The sequence below is a fragment of the Pristiophorus japonicus genome, chromosome 5, assembly GCF_044704955.1.
Source record: "Pristiophorus japonicus isolate sPriJap1 chromosome 5, sPriJap1.hap1, whole genome shotgun sequence".
NCBI classification, from domain to species: Eukaryota; Metazoa; Chordata; class Chondrichthyes; family Pristiophoridae; genus Pristiophorus; species Pristiophorus japonicus.
The window spans coordinates 38,391,613-38,419,036 of record NC_091981.1 but is presented as its reverse complement, the minus strand read 5'-3'; the positions used below and the strand labels follow the sequence as shown (position 1 = coordinate 38,419,036).

The 27,424-nt window shown below is 49.6% G+C and overlaps 1 long non-coding RNA gene across 2 annotated transcripts in view; it reads right to left on the bottom strand.

Annotated features, from left to right (window-relative positions):
- The window catches only part of LOC139264301 (uncharacterized), a 96,205-nt gene that overhangs the window by 48,056 nt on the left and 20,725 nt on the right, over positions 1-27,424 (bottom strand). Inside the window, exon 3 of one of the 2 annotated variants that reach the window (XR_011593308.1) lies at positions 1,948-2,203. This is a non-coding gene — a long non-coding RNA (uncharacterized lncRNA). The remainder of the gene's footprint in view (positions 1-1,947; positions 2,204-27,424) is intronic. The other variant, XR_011593309.1, reaches the window with a different exon arrangement.

The following is a 27,424-nucleotide window of genomic DNA, read 5'->3' as shown; positions in this document are numbered from 1 at the left end:
ATTCTAGCCAATTCACATCTCATACCATCGAAGTTACCTTTCCTTAAGTTCAGGACCCTAGTCTCTGAGTTAACTGTGTAACTCTCCATCTTAATAAAGAATTCTACCATATTATGGTCACTCTTCCCCAAGGGGTCTCGCACAACAAGATTGCTAATTAGTCCTTTCTCATTACCCATCACCCAGTCTAGGATGGCCAGCCCTCTAGTTAGTTCCTTGACATATTGGTCTAGAAAACCATCCCTAATATACTCCAGGAAATCCTCCTCCACCGTATTGTTACCAGTTTGGTTAGCCCAATCTATATGTAGATTAAAGTCGCCCATGATATCTGCTGTACTTTATTGCACGCATCCCTAATTTCTTGTGTGATGCCATTCCCAACCTCTCTAGTACTGTTTGGTGGTTTGTACACAACTCCCACTAGCGTTTTCTGCCCTTTGATATTCTGCAGCTCTATCCATATAGATTCCACATTAACCAAGCTAATGTGCTTCCTTACTATTGTGTTAATTTCCTCTTTAACCAGCAATGCCACCCCACCTCCTCTTCCTGTCTGCCTATCCTTCCTGAATGTTGAATACCCCTAGATGTTGAGTTCCCAGCCTTGGTCACCCTGGAGCCTTGTCTCCGTTATCCCAATTATATCATATTCGTAAATAGTTGCCTGCACAGTTAATTCGTCCACCTTATTATGAATACTCCTTGCATTGAGACACAGAGCCTTCAGGCTTGTCTTTTTAACACTCTTTTGAACACTCTTTGCCCCTTTAGAATTATGCCGTAATGTGGCTTTTTTTGATTTTTGCCTTGGATTTCTCTGCCCTCCACATTTACTTTTCTCCTTTCTATCTTTTGTTCTGCCCCCATTTTACTTCCCTCTGTCTCCCTGCATAAATTCCCATCCCCCTGCCATATTAATTTAACCCCACCCCAACAGCACTAGCAAACACTCCCCCTAGGACATCGGTTCCTGTCCTGCCCAGGTGCAGACCATCCGTTTTGTACTGGTCCCACCTCCCCCAGAATCGGTTCCAATGTCCCAGGAATTTGAATCCCTCCCTCTTGCACCATTCCTCAAGCCACGTATTCATTTTAACTATCCTGCTATTTCTATGCTGACTGGCACGTGGCACTGGTAGCAAACCTGAGATTACTACCTTTGAGGACTTACTTTTTAATTTAACTCCTAGCTCCCTAAATTCAGCTTGTAGGACCTCATCCCGTTTTTTATCTATGTTGTTGGTATCTAAATTCACCACGACAACTGGCTGTTCACCCTCCTTCTCCAGAATGCCCTACAGCCATTCCAAGACATCCTTGACCCTTGCACCAGGGAGGCAACATACCATCCTGGAATCTCGGTTGTGACCGCAGAAACGTCTACCTATTCCCCTTACAATAGAATCCACCACCACTTTAGCTCTCCCAATCTTTTTTCTGCCATCCTGTGCAGCAGAGCCACCCACGGTGCCATGAACTTGGCGGTTGCTGCCTTCCCCTGATGAGCCGTCTCCCCCAACAGTACCCAAAACAGTGTATCTGTTTTGGAAGGAGATGACCGCAGGCAACTCCTGCACTGCCTTCCTATTCCTGCTCTGCTTGATGGTCACCCATTGCCTACCTGCCTTTGTAACCTTTACCTGCAGTGTGACCCACCCACTAAACGTGCTATTCACGACATCCTCAGCATCGCGCATGCTCCAGAGTGATTCCATGCGCAGCTCCATTGCCGCAATGCAGTCTGTCAGGAGCTGCCGCTGGATACACTTCCTGCACACATAGTCGTCAGGGACACTGGAAGTGTCCCTGATTTCCCACATAGCACAGGAGGAGAATGACACTGGTCTGGGCTCTCCTGCCATGACGTAACCCTTAAATTAATTTAATTTGGCAACAATGCCAAAGGTTTCTTACTGATGTTAAAGAAAAAGAAAAACTACTCACCAATCACCAGCCAATCATTTACCCCCTTGGCTGTGACATCACACTTCAATTTCTTTTTACTTCTTTTTTGCCTTCTCTCCCTACTGCTGCTGCACTAGCTGGCTCCTCCTCGACTCACCGCTTCTCCTCGACGCTGCCGCTCCTCCGACTGCTGGGCCTTTTATGGGCCTCCCCTCGATTCACCAATCCTCTTTGACGCTGCCGCTCCTCTGACTGCTGGACCTTTTATGGGCCTCCCCTCGACTCACCGCTCCTCCTTGAGATAAGAAAGAGAAAACTGAAATGGTGCGGAAACAGAGACTGCCATGGGTTTCCAAGGACTATCTATGTAGACCAGCATAGGCACCTACTTTACATAACATAGGAAATAGGAGCAGGAGTAGGCCATTTGGCCCCTCGAGCCTGCTCTATCATTCAATAATATCATGGCTAATCTGATCTTGGCCTCAATTTCACTTCCTGCCCACTCCCCATAACCCTCGACTCCCTTATTGTTCAAAAATCTGTCTGTCTTCACTTTAAATATATTCAATGACCCAGCCTCCATAGCTTTCTGGGGTAGAGAATTCCGAAGATTCAGGACCCACAGCGAAGAAATTCCTCCTCATTTCCGCTTATTTTGAAACTATGCCCCCTAGTTCTAGATTCCCTCACGAGGAGAAACATCCTCTCTGCATCTACCCTGTCAAGCCCCTTCAATCTTATACATTTCAATAAGATCACCTCTCATTCTTCTAAACTCCAATGAGTATCGGCCCAACCTGCTCAACCTTTCTTCAAGCGGCAACCCCTTCATCTCATGAATCAACCGAGTAAACAAGTATTAATTCTACCAAGTATTAATGTAATGGGTTTGACTAGAGAGCGCTAACTTTGATCTATGCTGAACTGATGATCATGTCTTAGCAGAAGTTTTGGAATAAACTAAAATGGCTTGGGGTTAAAACTAGCGCTTGTTTGAGCACTTACACTCTAGAAACGTTTCAACACCCTCTATTATAAAACTTCATGCTACAGCTATTAAAACTTGGTTTCTTTTGCTATGTGATGGGAGACACACTAAAACCCACAAGCTCAGCTATTTACATTTTAATAAAAACTGCAGAATGGCTTTGCAGTTATGGGCACCACCTGATTTCCCTTTTTGTATTACCAGCACTGGGGATTTTCCTTCCCCCAGCTCTAAAGCATGTTAACACCCTGAACAGCATGCACTGTACCTGTGAGCACACATTGCTACAAACAGGGAAATCATTGCCACTTTAAAAAAAAAATTCATTCTTGGGATGTGAGAGTCACTGGCAAAGCCAGCATTTATGGCCCTCTTCTTGAACTGTTGTTGCTCTTTGATGCAACGGAGTGTCTTATGAGACCACTTCAGAGGGCAGTTGCTGTGGGACTGGAGTCCGATACAAGCCAGACAAGGCAAGGACGGCAGATTTCCTTCACTCAAGGAGATCAATGAACCAGCTGGGTTTGTACGACAATCCAACAGCTTCATAGTCACTTTTACTGATCCTCTACATTGGGGAATGTGGTATCCTTACACCTTACTATAGAATCACACGAGGCATGTATTGCAGACAAGGTCACTACGTGACCTGAACCTTTATTCCCAAGACCAAGAAGTGATGACCCTGCGTGGGACCTCCCTTTATAAACCTGGATGCACAGGTGAGGAGTGTCTCCCACAAGTTCACCCCCTGTGGTCAAGGTGTGCATTTCTTGGGTGTATACAGTATGCAGCGTTGTTACATGAAGGTTACAGTTACATGAAGGTTACAGTTGCATGAAGGTTACATACATGACAGGGAGACTAAACGCAGATTGGGTGACTGCTTTGCAGAACACCTCCTATCAGTCCGTAAGCATAACCGAGTTTCCGATCGCCTGTCAATTTAATTCTCTGCTCCACTCCCACAGGGACGTCTCGGTCCTCAGCCTCACACTGTTTCGATGAAGTTCAACGCAAGCTCACGGTACAGCACCGCATCTTTTGATTCGGCACTTTACAGCCTTCCGGACTCAACATAGAGTTCCACAATTTCAGACCATAACTTTGCCCTTATTTTTTCACATGGCAGCAGTTAATGATTCTGCCACTCATTCAGTTGTCCCATTACCATCTCCTTTTGCATTGTACCATCATACCTTTTGTCATTTAATCACACACCTGCCCTTTTGTTTTTTCCTCCCCTCCCCCTTCCCTGGGGAGGAGAGGAAAGAGCTGCTGGGTTTTTAACAACAATCCAACAGCTTCATAGTCACTTTTACTGACACAGGTTGAACCGCTCCCATCCGTCATCCTCGGGATCTGGCCTGTGCCGGATAAGGGATTTTGCTGGACGAGGGGTGGTCAAGTTAAATTGGATGGTACAGGTACTGAGCAAGGGGATATCGGGGCTGACTGGCTTGGGGCTGGGAGTGCAGCAGAGAGAAATCATGTGTGTGTGGCGGGGTGGTGACGGTGGATCGCGGGGTCAGGCCAGCGATTGCGGGAGTCGTCAGCGAGGAATTACTTCAACTTGTTCATGTCGGAGCAGCTGGGAATGGTGCTGGATGAGGGGTGGTGCCAGATAAGGGAGTCCCGGATAAGGGAGGTTCAACCTGTACCAGCTTTCTATTTCCAGATTTTCTGAAGCTGAATTCAAATTCTCAAATAGCCACGGTGGGATTTTAACTCCTGTTCTCCAGATTATTAGTCCAGGTCCCTGGATTTGTCATCCAGTAACATGACCACTACACGCTACTCTTTAGGCAGTTTGTTATGTATTTAACCCTGTGTAACCTGAATCTCATCTGACCATCAGAGGGTCCACCTGTTGGAGTCCTAATGGATCCCAGCATCCATTGGGAGCACAGTATATAAGCAGGTCACCCACGAGGTACCTGCACTCTGGAATCTTAATAAAGGAGCAAAGTCACACTTGCTCATTACACACAGTACTCAGTCCAACCACTTATTATGATTGTAACAATTGGCGACGAGGTAACGAACAACCACGGAGAAATGCAAAGCATAGTCGGCTTCCTGGACAAGTTCTCAGAAGGGGATGATTGGGAGGCCTTCGTGGAGATACTTGACGAATACTTTGTGGTCAACGAGCTAGAAGGGGACGAGAATGCCACCAAACGAAGGCCGATCCACCTAACTGTCTGTGGGGCAACAACCTATGGCCTCATGAAGAATCTCCTGGCCCCGGCTAAACCAACAGAGAAATCCTACGAAGAATTGTGTACGCTGGTCTGGGAGCACCTAAATCCTAAGGAAAGCGTTTTGATGGCGAGATATCGGTTCTACACGTGTCAACGATCGGAGTGCCAGGAAGTGGCGAGCTACGTCGCCGAACTAAGGCGCCTTGCAGGACATTGTGAGTTTGAAGGATTCCTAGAACAAATGCTCAGAGACTTTTTTGCACTGGGCATTCGCAAACTGTTGACTGTAGAAACTCCGAATCTGAGTAAAGCCATAACGATAGCCCAGGCATTTATGTCCAACAGCGACAACACCAAGCAGATTTCGCAGAACAAAGAAGTTTCAGCCAGTACTGTGCATAAAGTAACATTGGTTTTGAGCAGAAATATATGGCAGAGCACACACGCCAGCTGCTGTGGCCCGATCTTAATTGACCCAGAGTCCGCCATCAACTGTTAATGCGAGGCAGTTAACACCCTGTTGGAGCTGAAGGCGTGATCATCGGCCCATCAATGCCGCTTTAAGCACTATGCGTGCAATGGTTGCAGAACAATGGGACACCTCCAATGAATGTGCATGTGAGCTGCAAACCCTGCAAACCTTGCAAACTACCATGTTGCAGAGGAAGATCGATCCACAGTGGATCAGATGGAATTGGAAACTCATAGGGAAGAGGCAGAGGTGAACGGGGTACACACGTTCACGACGAAATGCCCACCAATAATGTTGAAAGTTGAACTGAACAGCATTCCAGTATCTATGGAGATGGACACGGGGACAAGTCAGTCCATAATGAGTAAAACGACCTTCGACAGGCTGTGGGGAAAGAAAGCACACAGGCCCAAGCTCAGCCCCATTCACACCAAACCAAGGACTTACACAAAGGAATTAATCCCTGTAATTGGTAATGCTAAAGTCAAAGTCTCCTATAATGGAGCAGTACACAAACTCCCACTATGGATTGTGCCAGGGGATGGCCTCACGTTGTTTGGCAGAAGCTGTCTGGGGAAAATCCACTGGAACTGGGACAACACCCAAGCGCTTTCGTCCATTGACGACACCGCATGTACCCAGGTTCTAAGCAAGTTCCCATCATTATTCGAGCCAGGCATTGGAAGCTTCTCGGGGGCGAAAGTGCAGATCCATTTGTTTCCCGGTACGCGACCCATCCACCACAAGGCTCGGGCGATACCGTACATGATGCGTGAAAAAGTGGAAATCAAGTTTGACAGGCTGGAACGTGAAGGCATCATCGCACCGGTGGAATTCAAGGAACTGGGCCAGTCCGATTGTTCCGGTACTCAAGGAGGACGGTACGGTTAGAATTCGCGAGGATTATAAAGTAACGATTAACTGTTTCTCGCTGCAGGACCAGTACCCGCTACCCAAGGCAGACAACCTATTTGCGAACCTGGGTGGATGGAAGACGTTCACCAAACTGGACCTGACCTCAGCCTACATGACGCAGGAGCTGGAGAAGTCTTCGAAAGGCCTCACCTGCATCAACACGTACAAAGTTCTTTTATCTACAACCGGTGCCCATATGGGATCCGGTCGGCCGCAGCGATCTTCCGGCGGAACATGGCGAGCCTGCTAAAGTCGGTACCTTGCACCGTGGTCTTCCAGGACGACATATTGGTTACAGGTTGGGACACCATGGAGCACTTGAAGAATCTGAAAGAGGTTCTTAGTCAGTTGGATCGCGTGGGGCTCAGGTTGAAATGCTCGAAGTATGTTTTCCTGGCACAGGACGTCGAATTCTTCGGAAGGAGGATCGCAGCAGATGGCATCAAACCCACCGAAGCCAAGACGGAGGCCATCAAGAATGCACCGTGACCACAGAACGTGCTGGAGCTGCGGTCGTTCCTGGAACTCCTTAACTATTTCGGTAATTTTCTACCTGGGTTAAGCACCTTTTTAGAATCCTACATGTGCTACTGTGCAAGGGAGACAACTGGGTATGGGGGAATTCACAAGAGGCTGCATTTAAGAAAACCAGAAATCTGTTATGTTCAAACAAACTGCTTTTTCTGAATAACCCATTTGAACAATTGGTGTTAGCTTGCAATGCGTCATCATATGGGGTCAGGTGTGTGTTACAACAGGCTAATGAATCGGGAACATTGCAACCAGTTGTGTATGCATTCAGGAGTTTGTCCAAGGCCGAAAGGGCCTACAGCATGTTTGAAAAAGAGGCTCTGGCGTGTGTTTACGGGGTAAAAAAAATGCACCAGTACTTATTTGGCCTGAAGTTCGAGCTTGAAACTGACCACAAGCTGCTCATATCGCTGTTCCCGGAGAGCAAAGGGATTAACACCAATGCCTCTGCCCGCATCCAAAGATGGGCACTCACACTGTCGGCATACAACTATGTAATCCCTTGACCAAAGGGGGTGAACTTGTGGGAGACACTCCTCACCTAGTCACTCAGGTATATAAAGGGAGGTCCCACGCAGGGTCATCACTTCTTGGTCCTGTGAATAAAGGTACAGGTCACAGAGTGACCTTGTCCATAGAATGTTCCTCGTGTGGATTTGTGGTATTGTGTAAGGACTTTACAGGGCGGGTAGACAGAGACTGAATTTCTTTGCAACCATTTCTGCTATTCCTAAACAGGCTGCTTCTAAAGTTGCAATAAAGAATGTTTCAAAAACACTAGATTACTGTGCCATATGGTGATTCGGATCAGAGGACAAAATGTGACTTTGCGATCAAGCATATCGAATTCCTTCTTACATCTCTCCAAAATTTCCCATTAGACCATACAGTGCAGTGCTATTTTTAAGACATTCTGTTTGTTTTGTACATAGAGTTCAAGTTTTTGCAAGGAAAATAAACTGCAGCGCACAGCACACCATGCAAAAAAAACTGTATTGTGAAGCAGCAAAAGACAGGGCTTGCTCCCACATTCCCTTTTCTCACTAAAGAATGCAAGGGGGGAGGGAGCAAGAGAGTAAAATAAGGGAAAAAGAGCATTGATTCTGTATCAGATGAGGTGTGTTAAGTATCGAATAACTCCACGAGGTTAAGTACGGTGAGCTAGTTCAGGCATGACCTTACTCCAGTTTATGTATTCTCAAAGTGAGGATTCAACATGGCTGCCAACATTATATACGAGGCTTGCACGTGTCTGCCAGTGACCATTAGGACTCCGACAGTCGTGCCCTTCGGTGGCAGGTAAAACCCAGTTAACATACATAACATCATTCCCCCCAAAGTCCTTGGTGCAGGTTGTATTAAAAATTGAGATGGTCCGGGGCCTTCCGCTCACTGTTTGATCTTCTCAGTTCGAACCCAAGCTTGGGTGAGTTAGTAGGACCATTGCTGCATTGCGGAGCAGTCGGTCTGGCAGGACTGTCGGGGTTGGTAGGTTCGTCTTCGTGAAAGACACAAGGGTCAACTGACGGTTGAATGTGTGTTGGTTGGTCGATGATGATGTCATCTTCAATTTGTTCTAGGTTGTCTGTGAATCGCAGTTTGGTATGATCGATGTGCCTCTTGCACGTTTGACCATTTAGCAGTTTGACTACAAACACCCTGTTCCTCACCTTGGCCAAAACCATGCCAGCAACCCACTTTGGACCATGACCATAATTCAGGACAAACACAGGGTCATGAGCAGTAATGTCACATGATACGGCCGGGCGATCATGGTACCATTGCTGCCTTTGCCTTCTGGTTTCGACATGATCATTGAGATCTGGATGTACAAGGGAGAGCCTCGTTTTGAGACCTCTTTTCATTAACAGTTCAGCAGGAGGGACCCCGGTGAGCGAGTGGGGTCTCGTCCGGTAACTGAACAGAATGCAGGACAAGCGGGTCTGTAGGGAGCCATGGGTCACGCGTTTTAGGCTCTGCTTAATGGATTGGACAGCCTGTTCCGCTTGACTGTTAGACACGGGTTTGAAAGGGGCAGACCTGACATGCTTGATGCCATTACGGGTCATAAACTCGTGGAACTCCGAACTGGTGAAAGACGGTCCATTGTCGCTGACAAGGACGTCGGGCAGGCCATGGGTGGCGAACATGGCCCGGAGGCTTTCAATAGTGGCTGTGGACGTGCTGCATGACATGATTACGCATTCAATTCATTTGGAGGAAGCGTCCACTACCACTAAAAACATTTTGCCGAGAAAGGGGCCGGCAAAGTCTATGTAGAACACGGTTTGGATGGTCATGACCATAGACTCAGCGGAGCCTCCACGGGTGCTTAACTCAGTTGCATGCAAGTGTTGCACTGATGCACGCATGACTCCAAGTCCGAGTCAATGCCGGGCCACCAAACTTGAGACCTGGCAATGGCCTTCATCATGACAATGCCTGGATGGGTACTGTGTAAATCTCACACAAATGTTTCCCTGCCTTTTTTTGGGATAACAACATGATTACCCCATAATAGACAATCAGACTGAATAGACAATTCATCTTTGCAGCATCTGTAAGGCTTAATTTCATCCTGCATTTCCCTGGGAATGACAGACCAATTTCCATTTAGGACACACCTTTTTATGCTTGACAGTATAGGATCCTGGCTGATCCAGGTCCTAATTTGGCGAGCCATGACAGGTGACCCCTCACTCTGTAGTGGGTGGTGTGTGGAGTCAGGTTCACCTCTGACCTTCTGAGCAGTTCGAATCGCTCCCACTCCCTGGGTTCCAGACCTTGGATTTATTTGGGGGATGTGACTAGTGGAGTGCCGCAGGGCTCAGTGCTGGGAGCCCAGTTCTTTACAATGTACATTAATGATTTAGATGAAGAAATAGAGTGTAATATCTCCAAGTTTGCGGATGACACTAAACTGGGTGGCAGTGTGAGCTATGAGGAGGACGCTAAGAGGCTGCAGGGTGACTTGGACATGTTAGGTGAGTGGGCAAATGCATGGCAGATGCAGTATAATGTGGATAAATGTGAGGTTATCCATTTTGGGGGAAAAAACACAAAGGCAGACTATTATCTGAATGGGGGCAGATTAGGAAAAGGGGAGGTGCAATGAGACCTGGGTGTCATGGTTCATCAGTCATTGAAAGTTGGCATGCAGGTACAGCAGGCAGTGAAGAAGGCAAATGGTATTTTGGCTTTCATAGCTAGGGGATTTGAGTATAGGAGCAGGGTGGTCTTACTGCAGTTGTACAGGGCCTTGGTGAGGCCTCACCTGGAATACTGTGTTCAGTTTTGGTCTCCTAATCTGAGGAAGGACGATCTTGCTATTGAGGGAGTGCAGCGAAGGTTCACCAGACTGATTCCAGGGATGGCTGGACTGACATATGAGGAGAGACTGGATCAACTGGGCCTTTATTCACTGGAGTTTAGAAGGATGAGAGGGGATCTCATCGAAACTTATAAGATTCTTTTGGGACTGGACAGGTTAGATGTGGGAAGAATGTTCCCGATGTTGGAGAAGTCCAGAACCAGGGGACATAGTCTTAGGATAAGGGGTAGGCCATTTAGGACTGAGATGAGGAGAAACTTCTTCACTCAGAGAGTTGTTAACCTGTGGAATTCCCTGCCGCAGAGAGTTGTTAATGCCAGTTCATTGGATATATTCAAGAGGGAGTTAGATATGGCCCTTACGGCTAAAAAGATCAAGGGGTATGGAGAGAAAGCAGGAAAGGGGTACTGAGGTGAATGATCAGCCATGATCTTATTGAATGGTGGTGCAAGCTCAAAGGGCTGAATTGCCTACTGCTGCACCTATTTTCTATGTTTCTATGTAACTTGGTAGGTGGCAAAGCCTTTAAATTAGTAAGATGGGGGGAGGGATTTACAAACAACATAATTAGCCTAAACAAAACAAGAAAAAAGAGCACAGGAAAAAATAAAGTAAGGGAGGACATTGATGGCAAGGGAATACATAGAGTTATAGAAAATGAGTCTAAAAAGGTGGTTAAACATAAAGTGAGAGGAAATCCTATTAAAAATTAGTTAAACTCTCTGTACAGTAATGCACACAGTGTCCGTAATAAAACAGGGGAGCTGGAGGCAATCATGCATTGCAAGGAACTAGACATAGTAGGGATGCAGGAAGAATGTTTCCAATGTTGGGGAGGTCGAGAACCAGAGGACACAGTCCAAGGATAAGGGATAAGCCATTTAGGACTGAGATGAGGAGAAACTTCTTCACTCAGAGAGTTCTAAACCTGTGGAATTCCCTACCGCAGAGAGTTGTTGATGCCAGTTCATTGGATGTATTCAAGAGGGAGTCAGATATGGCCCTTACGGCTAAGGAAATCAAAGGGTATGGGGAGAAAGCAGGAAAAGTGTACTGAGGTGAATGATCAGCCATGATCTTATTGAATGGTGGTGCAGGCTCGAAGGGCCGAATGGCCTACTCCTGCACCTATTTTCTATGTTTCTATGGAATACTGAGACATGGCTACAGAAAAATCAGGACTGGGAATTAAACATTGCAGGGTATAACATATCCAGAAAGATAGAAAGGGAAAAGAGGGAGGTGGAGTAGCTGTACTTACCTGGGATAAAATAATGTCAGTAAAATAAACTGATGCAGCTATCAACAAGACAAAAATAGAATCCATATGGATAGAGATAAAAGATAATAAAGGATCGATCACACTAATAGTTGTAGTGTACAGACCACCTAATAGTGGAAGGGAGGTGGAGGAAGAAATATGGAGACAAATTAGGGAAATGAGTAAAAAAACATGTAATAATAATCATGGGGGATTTCAACTACCCTGATATTAATTGGACAGAAGAGATAGGTAAAAGGGATAAGGGAATGGAATATGTACAGAATGTGTACAGAACTCCTTTCTAATCCAATATATAAAAAGCTCAACAAGTGAGGATTCACTTTTTGGTCTAGTAATGGAGAATGAACCAGAGGGGATAAGAGAAATAAAAAGTAGGGGAACATCTAGGCAATAGTGACCATAATATAATACGTTTAAAGATGATAATTGAGAAGGGCATGAGTATAATAATAACCAGGAAAATAGATTGGAGAAAAGCTGATTTTGAGGGGCTGAGAATAGAACTTGGGAAAATAAAATGGTCAACAATATTGGCAAAAAATGATGTAGAACAGCAATGGGAAACATTTAAAATAGTGTTCAACCGAGTGCAGGAACAATATATTCTGCTAAAAGGGAAGAACAAACTAAACATTAATGAGACTTCATGGATGAATAAAGCCATAAGGGAACAATTGATGGTAAGGAAAGAGGGCTACATTAAGTACATAGTCAGCAGGGGAGTGCATGATAAGGGACAATACGAGAGAAGTCAAAAAAACAATTAGGAAGGCAAAGAGCAACTATGAAATTAAATTATCAATGAACATAAAACAAAATAGGAACATATTTTACAGGCACATCAATAAAAACAGGAAGGTTGGGATGGGAATAGGGCCATTAAGGGATAGACAGAATAATGCCACAGGTAGCGATAGAGAGATGGCAGAAATATTAAATAATTATTTTGCTTCAGTATTTACCAGGGATATAGAACAATTGGACATGACATTGGATGATGAGATTGTAATGAGAAAAGTACATTTAAAATAAAGAGTGAATATATTAAATAACCGAATCAAACTCAAAGAGGATAAAACCCCTGGTTCAGATGGATTGCATGCACACATTCCACTAAAGGAGAAAAATAGAAGAACAGCTAGAAACCAAACATTTAGTAATGAATAGTTAGCGTGCATTTCAAAAGGGAAAATCTTGCTTGATCAACCTAATTGAATGTTTTGAAGAGGTAACATAGAGAGTAGATAATGATAATGTTGTAGATGTAATTTATCTAGATTTTCAAAAGCGATAAGGTACCCCATAATAGACTGAACAAGGTCAGAGAATGCGGAGTCAGGGGACAAGTAGCAGAATGGATAGTTAGCTGGTTTCAAGACAGAAAGCAGAGAGTAGAGGTAAAAGGTAGCTATTCACAGTGGCAGAAGGTGGGTAGTGGTGCGAGTGTAGGCGGGGTAGAGGAACAAAGGGATCTCAGAGTACAAATACACAAATTACTAAAAGTTGCGACACAGGTTAGCAAGGCCATAAAAGAAGCAAACTAAGCACGAGGGTTTATTTCTAGTGGTATAGAATTGTAAAGTAGGGAAGTTATGCTTATCATCATCATAGGCAGTCCTTCGAAATTGCTTCCACTCTAAAAGTGAGTTCTTAGGTGACTGAATAGTCCAATACTGGAATTACAGTCTCTGTCACAGGTGGAACAGACAGTCATTGAAGGAAAGGGTGGGTGGGACTGGTTTTCTGCATGCTCCTTCTGCTGCCTGGTTTCTGCATGCTCTCACTGATGAGACGCGAGGTGCTCCTGGATGCACTTCCTCCACTTAGGTTGGTCTTTGGCCAAGGGCTCCCAGGTATCAGTGGGAATGTTGCATTTTATCAAGGAGGCTTTGAGGGTGTCCTTGAAACGTTTCCTCTGCCCACCTTGGGCCCGCTTGCTGTGTAGGAGTTCCGAGTAGAGCGCTTGCCTTTGGGTGTCAGGCATGCGAACAATGTGGCCTGCCTAGCGGAGCTGGTCGAGTGTGGTCAGTGTTTCGATGCTCGGGATGTTGGCCTGATCGAGGACGCTAAGGTTGGTGCATCTGTCCTCCCAGGGGATGATAAACCTGTATCGTACCTTGGTTAAACCACACTTAAGAGTACTGCAGACAGTTCTGGTTGCCAAATTATGAACGGAGTACCTATTTGTACTAAGTCTCCCTTCAATGCGCAGAAGTGAGAGTTAGGACAAATAGTTTCTGACTCCGTCCCCCAGTGCAATTTACATGAACCCTTTTCTGCGCATGCGCCCATCCGCACTGCCAATCCAGCGACCACATTGCCTCCACTGTGCCGAGCCCTGAGCAGCCCCGCAATACCACATTGCCTCAACTGCAGCTCCGAGGCCTGGGCAGCCCGAGCCTCCGATCCATCTGGCCTCAAGAGGGCCCGCGGGCGGCCGAAAGGGCTGACGGGAAGAGAAGCGGCAGGTGGCCAGGAGGGGAGTAGAAGAGAGAGAGAGACTGGGGGTGGGGGTGCGAGTGAGAGAGAGACCTGGCGGGGGGAGAGATAGAGACCTTGGCGGGGGGCCGGGGGGGGGGGAGAGAGAGAGAGAGACCTGGGGGGGAGAGAGAGAGCCTGGGGATGGGGGTGAGGATGTGAGTGAGAAAGAGAGAGACCTGGGGACGAGAGATACCTTGGGGCATTGGTGGAGAGAGCGAGACCTGGTGGGAGAGAGAGAGAGACTGTGGGTGGGAGTGTGAATAAGAGAGACCTGGAGGGGGAGAGATACCTTGGGGCTGTGGGGGCGGTGGAAACAGGGAGAGACCTGGGTTGCGGGGGGGCGGTGGGTAGAGTGACGTGGAGGGGTGGGGAGTAAAAGAGACCTGGGGGGGGGGGGTGGAATGAGAGAGAAAGATGTGGGGGGTTGGGAGTGGGAGAGAGAGGGAGAGAGAAAGACCTGGGGGAGAGCGAGACCTGAGGGGGTGGGGGGGAAGAGAGAGAGAGAGAGAGACCTGGGGGGGGGGGGGTGGGGGGAGAGAGAGGAAGAGAGACTTGGCGGGGTGGGGGGGTGGCGGAGAGAGAGAGAGAGACCTGAGAGGGTGGGGGGAGAGACCTGCGGGGGGTGGGGTGGGAGGGAGAGAGAAAGAGAAACTTGGAGGGGGGGGAGGAGAGAGAGACCTGGGGTGTGGGGAGAGAGGAAGAGAGTGCTGAGGGGGGAGGAGAGAGAGATCTGAGGGGTGGGGTTGGGCGGGGGGGGAGGTGGGGAGAGACCTGGGGGAGAGGGGGGGTGAAGAAACATTTTAGAATCCCTCTATAGTATGGCCTTTTGGGTTAGCAAATACAGTCAAGCCTTGGCTGGCCAGTAACAATAAGCAAGAAAGACAGCACGTAGCTAAGCTTTGCACACAGCTAAGCGCAACCCAGATTGTCTGGGTATAAATAGGCTAACAGACCGTTGTAGCAACTGTGGTTAAGAAATGTGATGCGAGGTGTGAAATAAACAGGATAACAGCCTTTGTTTGCCTCATAGCTAAGTGGAAAGTCCCAATATCACTTGAGATGTTGTAAATATCAAAAGGATATTGTGGTCAGTTGATGGAACAAGTAATGCATGCAGATTGTGGTTTTTAACTTTAAATTCTGTGTACCAGCGAGCAAGAATTTGAGTTCTGATGGTGACAGGCTACAAAGTCTTCACACGGAACTCCGACTTGGCCAGGCCTTGGTATAATAAACTTGTCTGTTTTCCACTAATGCAGACGGGTGTTTGAGTCTCATTCCTTAATTCAGATCCTGCCCCAACATGGGGGGGAGAGAGAGAGAGAGAGAGTGACCTGGGGGGGGCGTGTGTGGAGAGAGAGACCCGAGAGGGAGACCTGGGGATGGGGGGGAGATAGAGAGCGACTGGGGAGTGGGGGGGGGGGGCAAAGAGAGAGACCTGGGGGGGGGCAGAGGAGAAAAATAGACCAAGGGACGGGGGCGGGGGGGGGGGGGGGAAGAGAGAGACCTGGCGGGGATAGAGAGAGAGAGACCTGGGGGGGGGGGGGGGGGGGAGATAGAGAGCGACTGGTGGGGGAAGGGGGGGCGGAGAGAGAGACCTTGGGGGGAATAGAGAGAGGGAGAGAGATCTGGGGACGGGGGGGAAGGGGGGGGAGACAGACCTGGGGGGGGTGGGGGGGAAGAGAGCGAGAGAGAAACCTGGGGGGGGGGGGGAAAGAGAGACCTGGGGGATGGGGGGGGTAAGGACGAGAGACCTGGGGGGGGGAGGGAGGGGGAGAGAGAGAGGGAGATCTGGGGGGGCAGGGAAGAGAGACGTGGTGTGGGAGGTAGGGGGAAAGAGCGAGACCTGGAGGATGGGGGTAGGGGGGGGGAAAGAGAGACCTGGGGGGCCGGGGGGAGGGGGAGAGAGACTGGGATGGAGAGAGAGACTGATGGGGGTGGGGCGAGAGACTGGGGTGGGGCGCGGAGAGAGAGACTGAGGGGGGAGAGAGAGACTGGGTGGTGATACGCTCATAATAAATGGTCAGACTGAGTACTGTGTGTACTGAGCAAATGTGACCTTAGCTCCTTTATTAAGGTTCCAGAGTGCAGGTACCTCGTGGGTGGCCTGCTTATATACTGTGCTCCCAAGGGATGCTGCAAATGCTTGGGACTCGAACAGGTAGGCCCTCTGGCGGTCAGGTGTGATGCAGGTTACAAGAGGTTAAATACATAACATCACTCTCGGTACAAATGCTGGTGTGGGTGAGTTGGTCAGTTCTTCAGTGGGCTGTTGGGCAGCTGGCCTTGCCGGGCTGCTGGGGATGATGAATTCGGTTTTGTGCTCAACTATGATGTGAGTTGCTACTTGTGTGTGTGTTGGAAGGTCAACGTTGGTGGTGTCCTCTTCAGGTTGTTCGTAACTGTTGGTGAACCGCAATTTGATTTGGTCCAAGTGTTTTCTGTGCATTTGTCCATTGGTCAGTTTGACCTGAAATACCCTACTCCCCTCTTTGGCTGTGACCGTGCCAGCGAGCCATTTGGGACCATGTCCATAATTGAGCATAAACACAGGATCATTGATCTCAATATTGCGTGACAAATTTGCGCGGTCATGGTACACACTTTGGTGATGCTGCTTGTCATCCATGTGATCATGTAGATCAGAGTGGACCAGAGAGATCCTTGTTTTAAGTGCACTTTTCATGAGCAGCTCAGCTGGGGGAATCGCGGTGAGTGAGTGGGGTCTGGTGCGGTAGCTGAGCAGTACTCAGGACAACCAGGTCTGCAGGGAGCCTTCCGACACGCGTTTCAAGCTTTTCTTGATGGTCTGAACTGCCTGTTCTGCCTGGCTGTTGGATGTGGGCTTGAACGGGGCAGATGTGCATGTGTGATCCAGTTGCGGGTCATGAATTCTTTGAATTCAGCACTGGTGAAGCACGGCCCATTGTCGCTGACAAGGACATCAGGCAAGCTGTGCGTGGCAAATGTAACTCGTAGACTTTCAATGGTGGCCGTGGATGTGCTTACAGATATTATTGCACATTCAATCCACTTTGAGTAAGCGTCCATGACAACCAAAATCATTTTGCCTAGGAATGGGCCCACATAGTCCACATGGATCCTCGACCACGGTTTGGATGGCCAGGACCACAAGCTTAGCAATGCCTCTCTGGGTGCATTGATCAACTGAGAGCAAGTGTTGCACTGACACACACATGACTCCAAATCTGATTCGATGCCAGGCCACCACACGTGGGATCTGGCTATGGCTTTCATCATTACGATGCCTGGGTGGGTGTTGTGCAGTTCACAAATGAATGTGTCTCTGCCTTTCTTGGGCAAGACTAAGCGAGTGCCCCACAAAAGACAATCCGCCTTCAGGGACAGTTCATCTTTGCGTCTTTGAATGGCTTAATCACTTCCTGCATCTCCACTGGGACACTGGACCAGCTCCCATGGAGGACACAGTTTTTTTTACCAGGGACAGTAAAGGATCCTGGCTGGTCCAGGTCCTGATCTGGCGGGCCGTATCGGGGTATTTCTCGTTCTCAAATGCCTCCATAACCATGAGCAAGTCCGCTGGCTGTGCCATTTCCACCCCGATGGTGAACAATGGTAGCCGACTGAGAGCATTTGCACAGTTCTCTGTGCCCAGTCTGTGACGGATTACATAAGAACATAAGAATTAGGAACAGGAGTAGGCCATCTAGCCCCTTGAGCCTGCTGCACCATTCAACAAGATCATGGCTGATCTGGCCCTGGACTCAGCTCCACTTACCCGCCCGCTCCCCATAACCCTTAATTCCCTTATTCGTTAAAAATCTATCTATCTGTGATTTGAATACATTCAATGAGCTAGCCTCAACTGCTTCCTTGGGCAGAGAATTCCACAGATTCATAACCCTCTGGGAGAAGAAATTCCTTTTCAACTCGGTTTTAAATTGTCTCCCCCGTATTTTGAGGCTGTGCCCCCTAGTTCTAGTTTCCCCGACCAGTGGAAACAACTTCTCTGCCTCTATCTTGTCTATCCCTTTCATTATTTTAAATGTTTCTATAAGATCACCCCTCATCCTTCTGAACTCCAACGAGTAAAGACCCAGTCTACTCAATCTATCATCATAAGGTAACCCCCTCATCTCCGGAATCAGCCTAGTGAATCGTCTCTGTACCCCCTCCAAAGTTAGTATATCCTTCCTTAAGAAAGGTGACCAAAACTGCATGCAGTACTCCAGGTGCGGCCTCACCAATACCCTGGACAGTTGCAGCAGGACTTTTGTACTCCATCCCTCTCGCAATGAAGGCCAACATTACATTCGCCTTCCTGATTACCTGCTGCACCTGCAAACTAACTTTTTGGGATTCATGCACAAGGACCATCAGCCGGTCCAGGCAGCGGGCGGTCGAGGGGGTCGTTCAACCTGACTGCCTGCCTCTCTTCCGCTCTTACATCCGGTCCAGGGTGTCCTTGGAGATGGAGCACGCGGTGTCCACCGGTACGCTCGCGGCCTTCCGCGAGAGGTGGGCACCGGAGGGACTGGAGTGCATCATCACGCCCGGCAACCAAATTTTAATTTGATTTTACGTTTTAAAGTTTAATTTGTTTTAATTGCCGGTGCTTTTAGTGTCCCCCTCTCCTTTTATAGGGGGCACTGGAAAAAGGAAAAATTTGATTTTAGTGCCCCAAAAAAAAAAAAAACACAAAAAAAATAAATAAAAAAGGGGCCTTGTAAATGTCTTGTGTGTGTCATCCAGGTCGGGTGGCACGGATACATGTTTTATGTTTTTGCAGTTTAACTCAAAAGAGTTTCATGCACAAGGACCATCAGCCGGTCCAGGCAGCGGGCGGTCGAGGGGGTCGTTCAACCTGACTGCCTGCCTCTCTTCCGCTCTTACATCCGGTCCAGGGTGTCCTTGGAGATGGAGCACGCGGTGTCCACCGGTACGCTCGCGGCCTTCCGCGAGAGGTGGGCACCGGAGGGACTGGAGTGCATCATCACGCCCGGCAACCAAATTTTAATTTGATTTTACGTTTTAAAGTTAATTTGTTTTAATTGCCGGTGCTTTTAGTGTCCCCTTCCCTTTTATAGGGGGCACTGGGGAAAAATTGTGATTTTAGTGCCCAAAAAAAAAAAAAAAAAAAAAGAAAAAACACAAAAAAAAAACAAAAAAGGGGGGAAAAAAAAAGGGCCTTGTAAATGTCTGGAGTGTCACCCAGGTCGGGTGGCACCGTTTAATGTTTTATGTTTTGCAGGTGAACTCCAAAAAGAGTTTCATGCACAAGGACCCCCAGGTCCCTCTGCACCGCAGCATGTTGTAATTTCTCCCCATTTAAATAATATTCCCTTTTACTGTTTTTTTTTCCAAGGTGGATGACCTCACATTTTCCAACATTGTATTCCATCTGCCAAACCTTAGCCCATTCGATTAACCTATCTAAATCTCTTTGTAGCCTCTCTGTGTCCTCTACACAACCCACTTTCCCACTAATCTTTGTGTCATCTGCAAATTTTGTTACACTACACTCTGTCCCCTCTTCCAGGTCATCTATGTATATTGTAAATAGTTGTGGTCCCAGCACCGATCCCTGTGGCACACCACTAACCACCAATTTCCAACCCGAAAAGGACCCATTTATCCTGACTCTCTGCTTTCTGTTAGCTCGCCAATTCTCTATCCATGCTAATACATTTCCTCTGACTCCACGTACCTTTATCTTCTGCAGTAACCTTTTGTGTGACACCTTATCAAATGCCTTTTGGAAATCTAAATATACCACATCCATTGGTACACCTCTATCCACCATGCTCGTTATATACTGAAAGAATTCCAGTAAATTAGTTAAACACGATTTCCCCTTCATGAATCCATGTTGTGTCTGCTTGATTGCACTCTTCCTATCTAGATGTCCCGCAATTTCTTCCTTAATGATAGCTTCAAGCATTTTCCCCACTACAGATGTTAAACTAACCGGCCGATAGCTATCTGCCTTTTGTCCGCCCCCTTTTTTAAAAAGGTGTTACATTAGCTGCTTTCCAATCCGCTGGTACCTCCCCAGAGTCCAGAGAATTTTGGTAGAGTATAACGAATGCATCTGCTATAACTTCCGCCATCTCTTTTAATACCCTGGGATGCATTTCATCAGGACCAGGGGACTTGTCTACCTTGAGTCCCATTAGCCTGTCTAGCACTACCCCCCTAGTTATAGTGATTATCTCAAGGTCCTCCCTTCCAACATTCCCATGACCAGCAATTTTTGGCATGGTTTTTGTGTCTTCCACTGTGAAGACCGAAGCAAAATAATTGTTTAAGGTCTCAGCCATTTCCACATTTCCCATTATTAAATCCTCCTTCTCATCTTCTAAGGGACCAACATTTACTTTAGTCACTCTTTTCCATTTTATATATCGGTAAAAGCTTTTACTATCTGTATGCCACAATGGTATGACGACAGAGTGAGCCCATCTTTGGATGCAGGCAGAGGAATTGGTATTAATCCCTTTGCTGTCTGAGAAAAGAGATATGAGCGGCTTGTGGTCAGTTTCAAGCTCGAACTTGAGGCCAAATATGGACTGATGCATTTTTTTTACCCCATAAACTCACACCAGAGCCTCTTTTTCAATCATGCTATAAGCCCTTTCGGCCTTGGACAAACGCCTGGATGCATACGCAACTAGTTGCAAAATTCTCGATTCATTAGCCTGTTGTAACACACACCCGACCCCATATGACAATGCATCGCAAGCTAACACCAATTGTTTACATGGGTTAAACAGAACAAGCAGTTTGTTAGAACACAATATGTTCCTTACTTTCTTAAAGGTAGCCTCTTGTGAATTCCCCCATATCCAGTCGTCTCCCTCGTGTAGGGGTTCTAGCAGTGTGCTTAACCCAGTAGGAAATTACCGAAGTAGTTAAGGAGTCCCAGGAACGACCACAGCTCCATTCTGTGGACGCGGCGCGTTCTTGATGGCCTCCGTCTTGGCGTCGGTGGGTCTGATGCCGTCTGCTGCGATTCCTCTTCCCAAGAACCCGACCTCCCATGCCAGGAAAACATAATTCGAGCATTTCAACCTGAGCCCCACGCGATCCAACCAACTAAGAACCTCTTTCAGATTCTTCAAGTGCTCCATGATGTCCCGGCCAGTAACCAATATGTCGTCCTGGGAGACCACTGTGCAAGGAACCGACTTTAGCAGGCTCCCCATGTTCCACTGGAAGATCGCTGCAGCCGACCGAATCCCGAACGGGCACCAGTTGTAGATAAACAGACCTTTGTGCGTGTTGATGCAGGTGAGGCCTTTCGCAGACTCCTCCAGCTCCTGCATCATGTCGGCCGAGGTCAGGTGCAGCTTGGTGAACGTCTTCCCTCCAGCCAGGGTCGCGAATAGGTCGTCTGTCTTGGGTAGCGGGTACTAGTCCTGCAGCGAAAAACTGTTAATCATTACTTTATAGTCCTCGCAAATTCTAATCGTACCGTTCTCCTTGAGTACCGGAGCAATCGGACTGGCCCAGTCGTTGAATTCCACCGGCGCGATGATGCCTTTGCATTGCAGCCTGTCCAGCTTGATTTCCACTTTTTCATGCATCATGTACGGTACTGCCCGAGCCTTGTGGTGGATGGGTCGCGTACCGGGAACCAAATGGATCTGCACTTCTGCCCCGAGAAGCTTCCAATGCCTGGCTCGAATAACGAAGGGAACTTGCTTAGAACCTGGATACATGCAGTGTCGTCAACGGACGAAAGCGCTCGGATGTCGTCCCAGTTCCAATGGATTTTCCCAAGCCAGCTTCTGCCAAACAACGTTGGGCCATCCCCTGGCACAATCCACAGTGGGAGTTCGTGTACTGCTCCATCATAGGAGACTTTGACTTCAGTACTGCCAATTACAGGGATTAGTTCCTTTGTATAAGTCCTTAGTTTGGTGTGAATGGGGCTGAGCTTTGGCCTGTGTGCCTTCTTTCCCCACAGCCTGTCGAAGGCCGTTTTACTCATTATGGACTGACTTGCCCCCGTGTGCAGCTCCATAGGCACTGGATTACGGTTCAGTTCGACTTTCAACATTATTGGTGGGCATTTCGTCGTGAACGTCTGTACCCCGTACACCACTGCCTCCTCCGTACGAGTTTCCAATTCCGTCTGATCCACTGTGGATTGATCTTCCTCTGCAACGTGGTGGTTTGCAGGGTTTGCAGCTCACCTGCACATTCGTTGGAGGTGTCCCATTGTTCTGCAGCCATTGCACGCATAGTGCTTAAAGCAGCATTGATGGGGCCGATGATCACCTCCGCAGCGCCAATGGAGTGTTAACTGCCTCGCATTAACAGATGATGGTGGACTCTGGGTCAATTGAGGTCATGCCACAGCAGCTGGCATGTATGTTCTGCCCTGTTCATTTCTGCTCAAAACCGACATTACTTTATGCACAGTCCTGGCCAAAACTTCTTTACTCTGCGAAATCTGTTTGGTGTTGTCGCTGGTGGACATAAATACCTGGGCTATCGTAATGCCTTTACTCAGATTCGGAGTTTCTACAGACAACAGTTTGCGAAGGATTGTCTCATGTCCAATGTCCAGTACAAAAAAATCTCTGAGCATTTGTTGTCGGAATCCCTCAAACTCACAATGTCCTGCAAGGCGCCTTAGTTCGGCGACGTAGCTCGACACTTCCTGGCTCTCTGATCGTTGACTCGTGTAGAACCGATATCTCGCTATCAAAACACTTTCCTTAGGATTTAAGTGCTCCCGGACCAGGGTCCACAGTTCTTCGTAAGATTTCTCTGTTGGTTTTGCCGGGGACAGGAGATTCTTCATGAGGCCATAGGTCATTGCCCCACAGATAGTTAGGAGGATCGCCCTTTGTTTGATTGCGTTCTCATCCCCTTCCAGCTCGTTGGCCATGAAATATTGGTCGAGTCTCTCCACAAAGGCTTCCCAATCGTCCCCCTCTGTGAACTTCTCCAGGATGCCGACTGTTCTTTGCATTGTCGCGCGATTGTTCGTTACCTCGTCGCCAATTGATATGCTCATAATAAATGGTCGGACTGAGTACTGTGTGTAATGAGCAAGTGTGACCTTAACTCCTTTATTAAGGTTCCAGAGTGCAGGTACCTCGTGGGTGGCCTGCTTATATACTGCGCTCCCAAGGGATGCTGGGATCCCTTGGGACTCCAACAGGTGGGCCCTCTGGTGGTCAGGTGTGATGCAGGTTACAAGGGGTTAAATATATAACATGGGGGGAGAGAGAGAGAGAGAGACTGGGGGGAAGAGAGAGAGAGACTGGGGGGGGAGAGAGAGACTGAGGGGGGTAGAGAGAGACTGAGGGGGGTCGGAGAGAGAGCCTGAGGGGGGGGGGGGGAAGGGAGAGAGAGAGACTGAGGGGGAAGAAAGATTCGGGGGGAGAGAGAGAGACTGGGGTGCGGAAAGAGAGATAGAGACTGGGGAGAGAGAGAGAAACTGGGGAGAGAGTAGACTGGGAGGGGAGAGAGAGAGAGAGAGACTGGGGTGGGGGGAGAGAGAGAGAGTGAGAGAGAGAGACTGGGGGAGGGGGGGAGAGAGAGAGAGACTGGAGGGGTGAGAGAGAGACCTGGAGGGAAGAGAGAAACACCTGGGGGTGGTGGCGGGGAGAGAGAGAGAGACCTGGGGGGGGGGGAAAGAGAGATAGAGAGAGAGAGACCTGGGGGAGGGAGAGAGAGAGATCGGGGAGGTGGGGGGAGGGGGGCGTGGAGAGAGACCTGGGATTGGGGAGGAGGAGGAGAGAGCGAGAGACCTGGGGGATGAAGGGGGAGAGAAACCTCCTGGGGTCGGGGTGGGGGGGTGAGGGGGAGAGAGAGAAGGAGACCTGGGAGGGGGGAGGGAAGAGAGAGAGAGACTGGGAGGCTGGGGGGGGAGAGAGAGAGAGAGAGAGACTGAGGGGTGGAGAGAGACTGGCAGGGGGGAGAGAGAGACTGACATGGAAAGAGAGAGAGACTGTGGGGGGAAGAGAGAGAGAGAAAGAGAGATTGGGGGGTTGGAGAGAGACATTGGCGGGGAGGGAGAGACTGGGGGGGGAGGGAGAGACTGGGGGAGAAAGAGAGACTGGGGGCGGGAGAGAGACTGTAGGGGGAGAGAGACTGTGGGGGGGGAAGAGAGAGAGGGAAGGACAGGGAGGGAAGAGAGAGATGGGGGGGGAGAGACTGGTGGGGTGAGAGAGAGAGATTGGGGTGGGGGGGGGAAGAGAGAGACTGGGAGGAGAGAGAGAGAGAGAGAGAGAGAGGGAGAGAGAGAGAGAGAGACTGGGGGAGGGGGGGGAGAGAGAGAGAGACTGGAGGGGTGAGAGAGAGACCTGGAGGGAAGAGAGAAACACCTGGGGGTGGTGGCGGGGAGAGAGAGAGAGACCTGGCGGTGGGGTGGGGAAGAGAGATAGAGAGAGAGAGACCTGGGGGAGGGAGAGAGAGAGATCGGGGAGGTGGGGGGAGGGGTGTGTGGAGTGAGACCTGGGATTGGGGAGGAGGAGGAGAGAGAGAGAGACCTGGGGAATGAAGGGGGAGAGAAACCTCCTGGGGTCGGGGTGGGGGGGTGAGGGGGAGAGAGAGAGGGAGACCTGGGGAGGAGGGAAGAGAGAGAGAGACTGGGAGACTGGGGGGGGGGAGAGAGAGAGAGAGAGACTGAGGGGTGGAGAGAGACTGGCAGGGGGGAGAGAGAGACTGACGGGGGAGAGAGAGAGAGAGAGAGAGAGACTGGGGGGTTGGAGAGAAACATTGGCGGGGAGGGAGAGACTGGGGGGGAGGGAGAGAGACTGGGGGAGAAAGAGAGACTGGGGGCGGGAGAGAGACTATAGGGGGAGAGAGACTGTGGGGGGGGTAGAGAGAGAGGGAAAGACAGGGAGGGAAGAGAGAGACGGTGGGGGGAGAGACTGGTGGGGTGAGAGAGAGAGACTGGGGTGGGGATGGGGGAAGAGAGAGACTGGGAGGAGAGAGAGACTGGGGGAGGGGGGAGAGAGAGAGAGACTGGAGGGGTGAGAGAGAGACCTGGAGGGAAGAGAGAAATACCTGGGGGTGGTGGCGGGGAGAGAAAGAGAGACCTGGCGGGGGGGTGGGGAAGAGAGATAGAGAGAGAGAGACCTGGAGGAGGGAGAGAGAGAGATCGGGGAGGTGGGGGGAGGGGGGTGTGGAGAGAGACCTGGGATTGGGGAGGAGGAGGAGAGAGAGAGAGAGACCTGGGGGATGAAGGGGGAGAGAAACCTTCTGGGGTCGGGGTGGGGGGGGGGTGAGGGGAAGAGAGAGAGAGGGAGACCTAGGGGGGAAGGGAAGAGAGAGAGAGACTGAGGGGTGGAGAGAGACTGGCAGGGGGGAGAGAGAGACTGATGGGGGGAGAGAGAGAGACTGTGGGGGGAAGAGAGAGAGAGAGAGAGACTGGGGGGTTGGAGAGAGACATTGGCAGGGAGGGAGAGACTGGGGGGGGAGGGAGAGAGACTGGGGGGAGAAAGAGAGGCTGTGGGGAGAAAGAGAGACTGGGGGCGGGAGAGAGACTGTAGGGGGAAGAGAGACTGTGGGGGGGGGGGGAAGAGAGAGAGGGAAAGACTGGAAGGGAAGAGAGAGATGGGGGGCGGAGAGACTGGTGGGGTGAGAGAGAGAGACTGGGGTGGGGGGGGGGGAAGAGAGAGACTGGGAGGAGAGAGAGACTGGAGAGAGAGAGAGACTGGAGTGGGGAAAGAGAGAGAGAGAGAGACTGGGGAGAGAGAGAGAGAGAGAGAGAGACTGGGGAGAGAGAGTGAGAAAGAGAGACTGGGGGTGTGGGAGAGAGAGAGAGAGAGAGAGAGAGAGAGAGACTGGTGGGGGTGGGGGGAGAGAGAGAGAGAGAGAGAGAGAGAGAGAGAGTGGGGGGGGAGAGAGAGAGACTGGGGGGGTGCAGAGAGAGAGACCTTGGGGAGGATGGGCAGGGAGAGAGAGAGACAGAGAGAGAGAGAGAGACTGCGGGGGAGAGAGAGAGACTGGCGGAGGGGAGAGAGAGAGAAAGATCTTGGGGGGGATGGGCAGGGAGAGAGAGAGAGACCTGGAGGAGGAGGGGGGGGGGGGAGGGAGAGAGAGAGAGAGAGAGAAAGAGAGAGAGAGATTGGGGAGAGAGAGAGTGAGAGAGACTGTGTGGGGAGAGAGAGAATGGGGGGGAGAGAGAGAGAGAAAGACTGGGGGGGGAGAGAGAGAGACTGGGGGGGGAGAGAGAAAGAGATTGGGGGGGGCAGAGAGAGAGAGATTGGGGGGTGCAGAGAGAGAGAGAGACCTGGGGGGGGAGAGAGACCTGGGAGTGGAGGGGAGAGAGAGAGACTCGGGGGTGGAGAGAGAGAGACCTGGGGGAGGGGGGGAGAAAGACCGGGGTGGGGGGGGGGGAGAGACCTGGGGTGGGGGGGGGGTGAGAGAGAGAGACTGGGGGGTTGGGGAGGGAGAGAGAGAGACTGCAGGGGGAGAGAGAGATTGAGGGAGGGGGGGAGAGAGACTGGGGGGGCGAAGAGAGAGACTAGGGGAGTGGTGGGAAAGAGAGAGAGAGACTGGGGAGAGAGAGAGAGAGTGAGAGAGACTGGGGGGGGGGTGGGGTGATGAGAGAGAGAGAGAGAGAGAGACTGGGGGAGGGGAGAGAGAGGAGGACTGCGGGAGAGGGAGGGAGAGAGAGAGAGCGAGCCTGGGGTTGGTGGGGGGTGGGGGGGGATCGGAGGGGAGAGAGCGAACTCAGGGAAAACGGATCATATCCTTACAACCCCCGACAACGGACATCATTGGAGTGGATGAAATCCAGAAGTCATGACACTCTCACTATTCACTTCACCCAATAAGCTGTTAATCTTCTGTATATAATGCCTCATCAATGGTGAGGGGGTGGGGAGTAATGCACTTTGGCTGGAGGAGGCAGCACTTGTGCAGAGGTAAGGCACTTTGGCTGGGGGAGGCAGCACTTGCGCTGGGGTAAGGCACTTTGGCTGGAGGAGGGATGTGTCCTTTCTGACTTCTGAAGTCAAAATGGATCATGTTACAATGTGCAAAGTTTGGCTGGGAGGTTCCATTCACACATTTCAGAGAAACTTCAGGGTGTGGCTTATCCTCCAAGGGGATCAATCAGCAACAGGTCATGTGATAATGGAGAGCCAATCAGAAAAACGGCTGCAATTCAGTTAGTACAAATAGATGCATCCTATTATAAAAAGGACATAGAGCCACTGGAGAGGGTGTAGAGAAGAATTACAAGGACGATACTAGAAAAGCGAGGGTACATATATATCAGGAAAGGATGAAGAGGCTGGGTCTCTTTTCCCTTGAAAAATGAAGGCTGAGGTCTTTAAAATTCTGAAAAGTTTTG